The sequence below is a fragment of the Marmota monax genome, unplaced genomic scaffold (genome assembly GCF_021218885.2).
Source record: "Marmota monax isolate L192 unplaced genomic scaffold, Marmota_monax_Labrador192_F-V1.1 WCK01_AAM20220418_F8-fsc00237, whole genome shotgun sequence".
Lineage (NCBI taxonomy): Eukaryota > Metazoa > Chordata > Mammalia > Rodentia > Sciuridae > Marmota > Marmota monax.
Window position 1 is genome coordinate 1,798,848 of NW_026694627.1, and position 10,864 is coordinate 1,809,711.

Consider the following 10,864-nt stretch of genomic DNA (forward strand, 5'->3'; position numbering starts at 1 on the left):
TGATTTTGAGTGGTGAAGTGATGTCCTATGAACCAAGTGTCTCCTGACATCATCCTGGTAAATGGACAACTGGGAAGCGCAGGGACCCCGCCTCTCTTCCTGCCTCCTTCTGTCCCTGTTTTCCCATCTCCATGTGTGGGGTTGTGTGTCCCCTGGGGTTATGTTTCTCGCTGTCCCTTGTCCCTATTTTTTTTTTCCACTGGGGATTGACCCAGGTGCTCTCCCACTGAGCTCCACCCCCAGCTCTTTTATTTTGAGGCAAGGTCTTGCTAAGTTGCCCAGGTTGGCCTCAAACTTGGGATCCCCCTGCCTCAACCTCTGCAGTAGCTGGGGTTGCAGGGGTGTGCCACCACGCCCAGCTTCTTGTCCCTCTTTTTAAGCCTGACCAGCCTCAGAAACACCTTTCGCTTCCAGAAGGGGAGCTTTCTGGGCCAGTCCAGGCGTGGGCCTGACCATTTCCCAGCATACGCCAGCTCCAGGCAGATGGTGGCTTTCCCTTCCGCAGGGAAGGGAAAAGCAGGGGAGAGGGGAAAAACACAGTAGAGACAACAGGGACAGAACAGGTGTCAGGGACAGAAACGTCACAATCCATTGCCCCAAATCGCAGGTACAGAAGTAAAGAGAGGGTCACCCCGGACCCCTTTCCCTGCTGGCTCTGCTTCTAAGCGGTCTGCATGCCCACCCCCAGACTCCCTGCTCTCCCAGGATAGGAGTGGGGTGCATCTCGACCCCCTGCCCCACCACGGACACTTGCACCTCCTATTTGGCCTGGGAGTTGGCCCACACAGAGGGGTCTGGCGGTCCAGGCAGGACCGCGTGGCCTGGGAAGAGTCAGCTGACCAGGTATCTGGGGGCAGGGTACTTTCTGGTCCGGCCCCACCACAGTAATCTTGAATGGGACTATTCCCACCTTGGGGCACAAGGATGCACGGGGTGCTTGTGTGTGTGTGTGTGTGTGTGTGCGTGCACATGCGTGAGCGCCAGAGATTGAACCCAGGGGCACTTGACTACTGAGCCACATCCCCAGCACTATTTTATGTTATATTTAGAGACAGGGTCTCACTCGGTGGCTTAGTGCCTCAATTTTGCTGAGGCTGGCTTTGACCTCTCGATCCTCCTCTCTCAGCCTCCCCAGCTGCTGGGATTACAGGTGTCATCTGTGCTCCAGGCAGGGGTATATTTTCAAAGTGGGGTCTCCCAGGAGCCCAGCCACCCTGCTATGGGACCCCTTCTCTGGGAGGAGAGCCCAGGCCTCGGGTGTGAGCCTTTATTCAGGAGCGAGTATACGAGCCTGCTGGAGACAGGGTGCATGGAACCAAGGTGGCCAGGGGAGCTCCCAGGGTCAGGACTGGATCCTGAGGGTCCTGGGAGCCCTTGAGGGGTTTTTAGCAGGACATAAGAGCCCATTGGAGGGTAGAGGTGACTGGGAGGGGCAGGGCCCTTCATGGGAGGCAGGGATGTCGGGCTCTCTCACTCGGGCTGTGTGGGGACTCCCTGGGGACCTGACTGGTGGAAAGCCCCCTCCTAGGACAATTTCCTGCCTGGCCTCTGATGCCCAGATCTCTGACCCCAGCAGTCCTGGGTAGTCTCCAATCCCACCTCCAGCTTCCTCCATGGGAGGATGAGGCTGGGCATTTCTATTCTCTTTCTGGAAGGTTCAGCAGGTTAATGAGGGCAAAGCACGGAACTCCACTCAGGGGATGAACTTCTGGGAAGAGAGCAACCTGCATCTGGGCTGAGGGCCAAAGGCAGAGTGGGGACCGCACCTCTGGTCATGGACTATCCACCGACTGCCCCAGGGTCGCGACTTGGCCCCTCTGACCAGCCGCAGGCGAGTTTCTGTGAATGTCAGAGACACAGAATGGAGGCTTCTCTGCCTCCACAGTGCAGAAGACCCTCCTCTTCCCATGGTGGGCCTACTCCAGCCTTGCCTGGCCCAGAGGCCGTTTCTCAGGGCCTGGGGAAGGTGTGGCCATGTGGCCCTGGCTATCCCCACCTTGCCTGCTGGATGAACAGGTTCTGAATCCCACCAGGACCTTGAAGTGACACCAGGCCTGTGCTAAGGCTCCAAGAAGTTAAAAGCTGCCCCCAAATCTTTCACTATAATCCTAGTGATTCAGGAGGCTGAGGCAGGAGGCTCTCAAATTGGAGGCCAATTTTGTGAAACCCTGTGGCTTTTTTTTTTTTTAATGTGGTTCGATCCTCAGCACCACATAAAAATAAATAAATAAAATAAAGGTATTGTGTCCACCTGCAACTAAAAAAGAGCGAGAAAGAAAAAGAACACTGACTCCCAAAGCAGAACACAATCCAGACAGGTCAGTTCCTATGGTTGTCCTTCCCCAGGCCCTTCACACCTGCCCCCACCACCTCCCCAGGGGGCCCACCAGGATCTTTCTCTACCTCCCTCCAGTTTCCCAGATGCAGAAATCCCAGATCGTTTGGCCTGTGGTTTGCAGAGCAGAGAAGCCCCTCCTGGTCTCTGGTCTGGCTTCTGTCCACCATATGGGGTGGACATGTGGGGCCAGGGCCCCCTCTTACAGCTGAAGAGCCTACGACCAACGAGGAGAAAGCCCCTTCCCTCAGAGGGAACAGAACTTTCCTCCTGCAGCCCAGGGCTCCTCTCAGGGACAGGCTGCGGCATCTGTCCTTCTGAATTCCACTCACCCTCCTCAGTCAGGGCCGTGGCTAATCAGTTCCTGTACCAGTGCCCAGAGCACCTGCAGCCTGAGAAGGATGACCCGGGAAGCAGGCACCCACAGAAAGGTGGGGGTGGGAGAGAACCGCTTTGAGATGACTGTCCCCATGTCAGGAGCTAAGTCCAGGGATATAGGTCCATGGTCCAGCCTCTCTGTTTGAACTGGGGGCCACACTTATTTATTTAGTTAGTTAGTTGCAGATGGTCACAGGCCTGGATCCAGTGTTCTTGTGCCCTGGGACCCAGCAATTCTTGCTCCTAGGTATTTATTCCCCAAGGGAGATGAATGCTTTTATGTCCCAAAAAGACTTGCGCAAGGACATTCATCGCAGCTTTACGCATAACAGCCCCCCAACGGAAACAAAATCAATGTCCAGGCTGGTTGGGTGGCACACGCCTGTAATCTCAGCAGGCTGAGGCAGGAGGATCACAAGTTCAAATCCAGCCTCAGCAACTCAGCGAAGCCCTAAGCAATTTACTGAGACCCTGTCTCTAAATAAAAATATTTTGGATGGGGATGTGGCTCAGTGGTTAAGCAGCCCTGGGCTCAATCCTTGGTACAAATGAGACTACTCCATGGTGACAAGTTGGGGAAGAGGTTATCCCTGGGGGTGAGGATGCCGGGGTGGGGCTGAGGAAGCCTGCTGGGGCTCAAATGTCCTAGACCTTGACTTGGGCATGTGTAAAACCTCATCTCTTGGAATCTGTGGATTTCAGCGCACACCTGTGGGGCATTCTAGACAGCCCTGGGTCTGGCGGAGCCTGGGTGGGTGCCGTGACATTCGACTAGATCACTCAGGGTCACTCCAGGTGAATTTGGGTTGGCACGAAATAATCACACACACAGACAGAAAGTACATTTTTCTCCACCTTAGGGGTCCGTTGGAAAGAGAGAGTGAGGCACTCCAAAGGGAGTTTCCATGGAATGCTCTTTCCAAATAAGGCAGAGGGGCAGAGGGGCAGGTTTCAGGGGGTTGAGTCCAGCTTCCTCATGTCTTGTGGTCAGTAGATTGAGTGACATCTTGGCAAGCCACACCCATCTCAGGTGCTGTGTGGGGTCAAAGGCAGAGGGAGTGAGAAGGACTCCAGACCGAGCAGCAATGCTCACAGCTCACGCACACAGCCCACTGCTGGCCCGTGACACGTGGCTCTTGCCTCTGAGGGATGGGTCAGTAATAGAAACTTCCAGGTAGAGAGAGATGCTAGTGGGGGATGGCAGGGTCCTGCTGGGGGCAGATAGGGCAGGGGACCCAGAGAGCTGGAGGGCTGGGCTCACCCCGAGGGGCGGGTCCCAGTTGCCCACGCTGTACCAGGAGCTGGAGAAGCAGAGGATGGGGTGCAGGAGGAAGCAGGCCCAGAGGGGCTCTCAGATGTGGAGCAGGCCCGGCCTCTCTGGGCAAGGGCCAGGCTGAGACCAGGAGCCACTGCCTCTGGCCTCCATCCCCCACCGAAGGCTCCTGGGTCCCATCAGCCAGCCAGGCCCTGTCCCGGCTCAGGGAGACCATGGCGCCAGAATCCCTGACAGGTTTACGTGGCAGCTGCAGACGCACTGGCCAGGTCCCAAGTCCCCTTCACACCCACACATCCGTCTCCCAGAGGAGCCAGGAGAGGCCCAGCCAGGGCCCCGTGAAGACCAGTCCTGCACAGGGTCCCAGAAGCCAGGTTCTCCTCAGGATCAAGCTGTATCCCCCTGCCCTGGGCCACCTCGGCCTCATGCCTGGCCCTTTGTCCTTCTCCAGGCCCTGCCCCTCCTCCTGCCCTCTTCCCCGCCTGACGCCACCACTTCCAGGAAGCCCGCTGCCTCCAGTCTTCAAGGAGGAGTGTGCCCTTGGTTGTTTGCTCCCAGAGACTGTGACATTGTTCTGGATCCCAGACTCCGGTGTCCCTGTAACCCCAGAGACTCAGGAGGCTGAGGCAGGAGGATCATGAGTTCAAAGCCAGCCTCAGTAACTTGGTGAGACCCTGTCTCTAAATAAAATATAAAAAGGGCAGGGGTGGGGCTCAATGATGGAGTGCTTGCCTATCAGGTGTGAGGCACTGGGTTCGAATCTCAGCACCACATACATAAACAAACAAACAAATAAATAAAATAAAATAAAATAAAAGCCCATCTAGGGGAAAAAAAAGAGGGCTGGGGATATGGCTCAGTGGTTAAGCGTCCCTGGATTCAGTCCCTGGTATACCCCCCAAAAAAGAAAAAAAGAAAACAAGACTCTGGTGTCACCTGCCAGCAGGTGACCCCCAGGACTCAGGGATTTCCATTTCTTTCCACACCTCAGTCTCTGACTTCCGGGAAGGGGTAACGGTTTCACCCTCAGGGCTGGGGCTGAGGGGCTGCAGAGCATAAGACCATCTCCTTCCCCCAGGGCTGAGCAACTCCTGCAGACTCTGGCCTACTTGGGATCCCCACACCCCCAGGGCATCTGAGGGACATCTGTCACCATCCCCATGCTGCCTCCAGCCACCTTGGCCTCTGCTGAAGACCATTCTCAGTCACCCCAATGATGCACAGAAGGACCCAAGGTGTCGAGACACAGCTATGCAGAGAGGGGCTAGGTTCATGGTTTGCTCACTTGTGGAAATGGGCTGGTGGGAGCAGGCCCTGCTCCTGGGAAGACTAACGAGAGCCTCAGGAAGATACTGTTTATAGCCACCATTTCTCCACTTTAGTGATTAGGAAAATAAGGTTCAGAGAGGCTGAGTAACTTACCCACAGTCACACAGTAAGCTATCTTAGTCATTGGACCCAGGATTTGAACTCTGGCTCCAGACGCCGCACTGTTTCCTATGGGCCTGTTTTTAAAATGTGTGGTTTAATGCTGTCTGTCTAAACGAGGTGGGTGGAGTGTCATGACTGATGGGGCAGAGAGAAGCTGGGGACAGTTCCTTCTGACCTATGGAGGATTCTCTGCCTGTTCCTTCAGGCTCTTTGGGGCTGACAAGTCTTGGCACGCTGCTGTCCCTCAGCCCAGAGCCTGCCAGGCCTCCTGGTGCCCCTGGGTGGAGTCCGCACTCCTGTGCTGGCATGTCCATAGCTGGGTCCTCTGGCCTTTGTGTCGGGGCTGCTCTTGCCACCTCAGTACCTGCTGCCACCCAGCTTCTGTCCCATCCTCCCAGATGTCCCCTTCTCCCAGAAGGCTTGGCATCCGCAGGCCAGGGGCAGGAGCCGCTGTGGAGGGGAGGGGGAAGGTGGGGGAAGGTCTTCCCTCCGGAGGGAGGCACTTTACAGGAGCCCCCCACGCCACAGGAAGCCCCAGGGGCGTGAAAATTCTTGAGCTCCACGGGGACAAAGGCCGTAGCTCCAAAATATTAAAGCTACAAAATTAAAAAAAAAATGTTTACTTAAATGTCTTCTAAATGTAACACGAGGTCAGTTTTGTCCATTGTTAAATTTAGTATTCCCAAGTGCGTCACTGCACACGAAAACAATTTGTAGGTCACATTTTCTTACTTTGGGAGAATCCCCAAGATTCCCGATGTTAGTGGAGGAATCGAGGCCAGCAGCAAACCAAAAGAGTCCCTTGTACCTAAATAACTTGGAAAGGTGAAATATTTACCTTCTCTCTCTCTCTCTCTCTCTCTCTCTCTCTCTCTTTTTTTTTTTTTTTTGCAGTCTGGGGATGGAACCCAGGAGATCATTCAAATTAGGCTAGTATCCTCTCCACGACTGAGCTGCATCCCCAGCCCTAAGTTTGCCATTGTAACCATTATTTTTATTTTTATTTTTGACCCCAGGGATTTACCACTGAGCCCCGTCCCCAGCTCTTTTGATGTTTGATTTAGAGACAGGGTCTCACTGAGTTGCTCAGGGCCTCAATAAATTTGTTGCTGAGGGTAGCCTTGAACTTGCAATCTTCCTGCCTCAGCCTCCTGAGCCACTGGGATTACAGGCGTGTGACACCGACCTGGCCTCATGACCCCTAGGTGTGGAGTGATACTAACATTCACGTTGCTGTGTGATAGACCTCTAGATTGTTCTCATTTAACCAAATAGAAACCTCTATGGCCCATAAACAGTCCCCTCCCCCACCTCCCCATAACCGCAATTCTACTTTCCATTTCTATAAATTTTACTATTCTAGACACCTCTTGAAAGTGAAATCCTGCGTCTTAGCCTTTTTTTTTTTTCTCTGTGTGGCTTGTTTCACTTAGCACGTTGCCGGCAAGTTCCATCTATGCTGCAGCACGTATGAGAGCTGAGTGGGTCTCCATGGTAGGTACATGCCACTTGCCACATCTGGTTGGTGCATTGATCCACTCTGGCTGGGTTGGTCCTACCTCTTGCCTATTGTGACTAACGCTGCAACGAACACAGAAGTACAAATGTCCTTTGGAGACCCTGTTCCCCAATTATTTTGGATATTTCCCCAGAAGTGGTATTGCTGGATCTTATAGTCATTCTATTTTTTATTTTTTGGTACCAGGGATTGAACCCAGTGGTGCTCAACCACTGAGCCACATCCCCAGCCCTATTTATCTATTTATTTATTTATTTATTTATTTATTTATTTATTTTGAGACAGAATCCTTCTAAGTTGCAGAGGGACTCCTTAAGTTGCTGATGCTAGCCTTGACCTTGAGATCCTCCTGCCTCAGCATCTAGAGTCACTGGGGTTACAGATGTGCACCACTAGACCCAGCTCTATTTTTAACTTTTTTTTGAGAAAACTAGTAGTGGCTCATTTTTAAATGTTTATTGGGGTGTAGAGTAGAGCTTGGCTGATGCTGTTCCCAAAATAACCCTGACTGACGGGCAAGGTATGTAGCACACACACACTCGGCTTATTTTCTCAAAGCAAAGCTTTATCTTTTATTCAATTTAATTGAGATTAAATCCTCATCCCTCATCTCAGTCCATTCAACTTCTGATCCCATCCCCAGGTAGTGCCAAAGCATCAGGGGAGACTGGGCTGGGGCCGCTGGTCCTGGGGGCTCCCCCAGAGCTCTTTTGATACTCAAAGACCAGGATTCTTGCAACCCAAATACTTTTTCTTTTATTGTGATTGATCTGCTGTGCATTTCAAAAGCATGCATTGAAACTCCAGATGTACCTCCTGTCCTGTGACTGAGTACATAGGACTTCTTCATGGGTCAGGATCAACTGCTTTGGCAGTAAATAAAACAAAGATATTGTGTCCAACTACAACTAAAAAATAAATATAAAGAAAAGAAAAACCATGTGTACAGGGATATTCCAGACCTTTGCCCCCGGGGGTGACAGGCACGGGAAGCTGGAGGTGAAGAGGCACACATACTAACGCTTCAAAATTGCCCCCCACTTCCAAAACCTGAGACCCCCATGTCACGCCTCATCTCCAGACCCTTCCCCAAGAAACATCCCAGTTCTCCCCAGCAGCCCTGGTCCCCCATTTGTTGGTTCCTGGCTGCTTCTCCAATCACATGCACAAGCCTCCCTGTGTCCCTCGAGGATGTTTCCAGAACAGCCCAGCCTTCATCGTGCCTGCGTGCCTCTTCCTGCTGCCGCCCCATTTGGAGCCCTCCTTCCAGTCTAACCAACTTTCCGTTGCTATAATTGATACCACAGGCTGGGTAATTTATAAAGAAAAGAGGTTTATTTAGCCCTTGGTTCTGCAAGTCCAAGATCCAGGGGCCGCATCTGATGAGAACCATCTGTGGAGTCCCAAGGTGGCTCCAGGCTCACAGAATAAAGCGAAGCATCCCTCCTCTGCAGACCCTATTCATTTCTCTCCAGCGCCTTCACCCACCCTTTCACCGTCCTCCTTCCATTCAGAGCCCGAGGGCAGAGACCGCGGTTGGCTTTTCTGGGGGCTCTCCAGTGCCCAGTGCACACAGCAGGTAAATTACCAAAGGACCCAGTGAGTCAGTGCAGGAGGATTGAATGAGGGAGAGAGCTGGGGAAAGGAGCCACGGTCTTCTCAGCAAAGGTCCCCTCTGCAGCCACCACAGAGATGGGTACAGACGGAATTGCTCAGCTGGCAGGCTCCTCTCCGGCCTCACCCTCTGACTCAGCCCCTCCTCAGAGACTAGTTTCCAGGAACTGGCTGACAGCTTGGCTCCTCCACCCCCACTGAATCTAGTGTGGAACCTGTTCTGCCCCAAGAGTCCCCATGTTCCCAGGCTGTGTTCCCAGGCCACTGGGCCACGTAGAGAGAAGGGCCTCACAGGTCAGCAGCGGTGGACACAGGAAGGGCCACTAGAATGGCAGGTCCAGAGGCAGAGCCCAAGAACTGCCCAGCAGTCCCCAAGCAGCGAGCCTCACACCCTCCTGATGTGGATGCCAGGTGTGTCACAGGAGACTGGGGAGTGATGGGGACAGCACAACGACTGTCCTGAGAATCAAAGGAGAAGACTATGTGGGAGCCTGGAGTCCAGGTGACATCTAGTCACTTGGGATGCCATTTGGGGTGTGATATGGAGAAACGGGAGATCCTGCAGTGACTATTGTCACTTGGCTGTCCCCTTCCTTTCTAGCAGGCTGCTCTCTGTACCTCCCAGCACAGATGCTGGCTGGCCATTGTAACTGACTTTCTAGTCCCACAGTGACAAGGGGTACAGTCCCTGGTCCAGTGTCCTGTGAGATGAGGACCCTGGCGCCATGGCCAGTGGTAGAGGTCTCTGCACCAAGCCACGTCTGGGATGTGATTTGGGGCATTGCTCCTGGTCATGTGTGGCCTTTGGGCCTGGTTCTCTGACCCTCCCAAAGACCCTGAGTCACACTAGATAGGCTTCTAATGAATCCTCTTTTTTGTTTAAATTAGAGCTGGTTTCTATTGTTTGGAACCAGAAATCACAGAGGTGTGGCCCCACAAAACTATGGGATTGAAGGTGGCATTATGGAGGGCCCAGGGTCCAGGAGGGAGGATTTGGGATGCTCAAGTTTGCTTTATGTAGCCCAGGGCACAGTAGGGGTCCCGTCCCTGCTCTGGAAGCTAAGTTCTAGAAGGCCTGGTGGTAGAGTGGAGGCTGGGCAGGGAACAATGACCTGGTCATTGTGGGTCTAGAAGTCTCGCAGAGCGAGGGGAGTCTGGCTTGGAGCAGAGGAGGCTGAGGCTCTGCGGGGGGAGGCATGTTCCAGCTAGACCGTTCTGGGGTCACTCTGGAGGCGTGTGGGCGGCGGTCCAGGCCCTAGCCTCAACGAGAGTAATCTGAAGATGGACAGGGTTGCTTTAGGAAGAGAGGACCAGCTTCCTAGGACCAGCAGTGAATGAGCAAGGGGTCCTGAAGGGGGTAAAAACAACCCAGGGGAGAAGGTCCCTCCAACCTGGGCTTCCCTGGGCCAGCCTTGGGCTGTGCACCTGCAGGCTAGAAGGGATCAGCCTGCATCCTGACACCAGATGTGGCAGAGACCTCTTGGCCCCCAACCCACCAGTCAGATCTGAAAAACAGACCAAGGTGGGCTGAGGGTGTAGCTCGGTGACAGAGGGCATGCCTAGCATGCATGAGGTCCTGAGTTCCATCCCTGGCACTGCAAAATTATTTTAGAAAAAAAAGAAATAGCCCAAGGTTGGGGTAATGAGCCAGCCAAGAAGCCAGCCAAGGTGGGTGCAGTGGCACATGCCTGTAATCCCTGCAGCTCAGGAGGCTGAGGAAGGAGGATTGCAAGTTCAAAGCCAGTCTCAGCAATTTAGTGAGGTCCTAAGCAACTTAGAGAGACCCTGTCTCAAAAAAAAATTAAAAGGTCTGGGGATGTGGGTCAGTGGTAAAGTACCCCGGTTCAATCCCAAGTACAAAAAAAAAAAAAAATCCTGTAAGAACCATGACAAATCATGATCACACAAAGATCACAAGATTGATAGAGTGAACTGGCGAGGACATGGGGGATCTGGGGCTATCCTGATCGGGAGTGGCCCTGTCCATGGGAATAACCAATGCAGCAAGACAATTAGCAATCCTATGGAAGTCCTGCATGCATGCAGCTTCTGGGCAGGGAATTTATCATCAGCTGCGCACGTGCAACATGTGACCCAGGCCATTGCCTGGTGACAGCAAATGACTGCAACAGACTGCCAGTCCACTTACTGTGGACCCTGATCTGTGGAGGAGATGATGGTAGGTCCACACAATGACAAAGAGAACAGGATCTTTTCATGGGTAGATCTGTACAGCTCTCCAAGATGGAATAAGTGGATCTGTAAGAGTAAACAGTAAGCTACTATTTGTGTACAAAAGAAAACAACATATGTC